Source organism: Poecilia reticulata, linkage group LG14, assembly GCF_000633615.1.
Source record: "Poecilia reticulata strain Guanapo linkage group LG14, Guppy_female_1.0+MT, whole genome shotgun sequence".
Lineage (NCBI taxonomy): Eukaryota > Metazoa > Chordata > Actinopteri > Cyprinodontiformes > Poeciliidae > Poecilia > Poecilia reticulata.
This window is the reverse complement of record NC_024344.1, coordinates 20,153,865-20,156,381: the sequence shown is the minus strand read 5'-3', so window position 1 is coordinate 20,156,381 and position 2,517 is coordinate 20,153,865.

The following is a 2,517-nucleotide window of genomic DNA, read 5'->3' as shown; positions in this document are numbered from 1 at the left end:
CGCATCATCAAATCTGTCAGAAAGTGTAGCTCGCTGTGGAGGCACGAGGGCTTAATTGAAAATAAAGTGCTCATAATAGCGGCGTAGCTCTCCTCCTCTGTCTGCTTCGTTTTTTTTTTTTATTGCCGTCCTTTTCATGTCTACGGTAATTATGAGCGCGTCTGTCGTCAGGTCAATCAGTCTGAGCAAACTTTTGCTCCGGTGTGGGTCTTGCAGATGTTTTATTGGATCCGTYTCCACTGCTGTCTTTATCTGGCTGCAAGGRACAAAACAAAGAATTTAACTGTACGAACATCTGGAGTTGCAGTCACTGGTCCACGAGAAGTAAGAGGAATTTCAATCTCTTTGTTTAACTCTTTTACTGTTTGTGTGACTTGACATGAATGATTGAACTGGGGAAAAAAGTTACTTTTTTTAAAGTATTTTTTTTGTTTTGCAGAATATAATACAGCTCTTCTCTAAGGTTTTKCCAAACATCAAACTTTTTTCTTCTTTCTCTCTCTCGTGAAGTAATTTATGCATTCAAAGCAACGGCACACCTCTTTCACTGCAGTTGGACAGAGTTCAGTTTTGCAGAGATCGGACAGACGGAAGCTCTCACGCAGATTGAATTGAAGCGGCTAAATGTATTTAACAGTTTATTAGGTGCAGTGCATAAAATAAATCCAATTCTGCCTCTCAGCAAGTCCAGACCCCAGCGGAGGTTTCCCGGGTTTGCAGGAAAAGATGAAGACGTTGAAGTCGGGTCCGTCTCAGCTCATTTTACTCCATGTTCCTTCGACTATAACAGCCGTAGAAACTCAAAGTTTAGCGCTTTTTTTGGCGCCRCAGCAGCCGTGTACAATCAATCGGCTTTGAACGTTGTGTTTCAAACTCGGCGACCCCGGCGCTGAGCTGTGATTCATGACGTAGCTCTTTTACAAGGACTGTTGTGGAAACGTTATTAATCAGCAAAATGAACAACCAATTAATTTAATACAGAATTTATAGAGGTGTGTGGTTAAAATGTACATTTTGACAGCCTTCAATGTGTTTTGATTTATTTTTTAATCTAAGGAAACACAACATAGGCCTGTCACTCTAACCAGTTTTGATGGATGGATAAATTGTCTCAGAAATTATTGCGATCAAYGATAACATTGTCGYTTTGACAASATTTTCAGCTAATGTAATAACAAAGGCACGATAATGAAAGGACCCGCTCTCAGAGATCAATAAACTTTCCAAAGAACATTTAACACTGGAACTGGAAGACATTTCAAATATCCAAAATAAAGAAAACGATTAATACAATGGAATATGAAGTCTCAACAGAGGAAAATCACTTTACAAAACATATTAATCATTAGGCTCAGACAGAGAAAACCAGCAAAACTCCCTGTAGTAAAAAAAAAAAAAGCAAACTAACAGCATCGTACTGTGTGTCAAATGCTTGCTGAACTTTTTCAAAATGGCGGCTTCTCATYAACAATAAATAGCACTTGCTTTAAAGATTAGGCAAACAAGCACGCAAATGGAAATGACCGATTAACTGATTTAGTGCGTATTGTGACGGGCTGAACACAAAGTACTAGACGGTTTCACATCGTTTTTTAATCGGATGTGAACATCAAAAGTTCATTTATATTCGATCTCTCTGACTCGGCTCTTTGTAGAACCACCTCTCACTGGTGTTTCGGCCACGACTCGTAGATTTGATCTAAAATATTTACACATTCTCGGACGCTTGGTCAGATTCCACCGAGAGCGTCGGTGAAGTGCCGCCGGGGGGCAGAAACGAGAGGAACTGGCGAGAGCGAAGGAGTGAATGAGACTGACTGATGCACAACAGCTGAAGATGTGTTGGTAGCATGGTAACCGGTATTTAGGGTGATAATCGCTCTCTGATTACGGGGAACATGTTATCTGATGCGACAGAAAGCCACAAAGCTCGCACTGAAAACAATTGTCATAGAGACAAAGTACACAGACGCATATTGTTGTTCTTATTTTTAAAGTCATTGTAGCGCCATCTGATCAGATCACGCACCATAAGGGAACCATCTGTCACAAGTGGGAGGTGGAGGGGAGGTTATGAAGGCAGACAGACATTCAGGAGCCAGACAGAAAAAGATGGATTTAACTTGAGGGAGGCTAATAGTTCACTGTGCACTAAAATCTGAGGAGATGGAAGAAAAACGCACCAAACTTCAAGGAGCATTTGAGGCTCTGGTGCCAAACRTTTTGCCTCGACGGCCAAAAACGCCCCCAGTTCAATGTACTTGCAAAATATTTCGGTTTTTAATATTAAAATAGCAAAAACWATTTTTCTTTTTCATTTTTACCTGCTCAACTATAAACTAAATACACAATATTTTAATTTAATACTCGAAGCAGTCTAATTTCATGATTCCTGTTGGCAGCKAGTCAAAGTCTTTGTAGGTTTGAATCATGAAAAACTTCTTCCAGTTTAAAAAAAGTAACTGCAAATCATGTCCCGTATTTCTGTCAGGTTGATCTTCCTTTTCTAGATTTTTT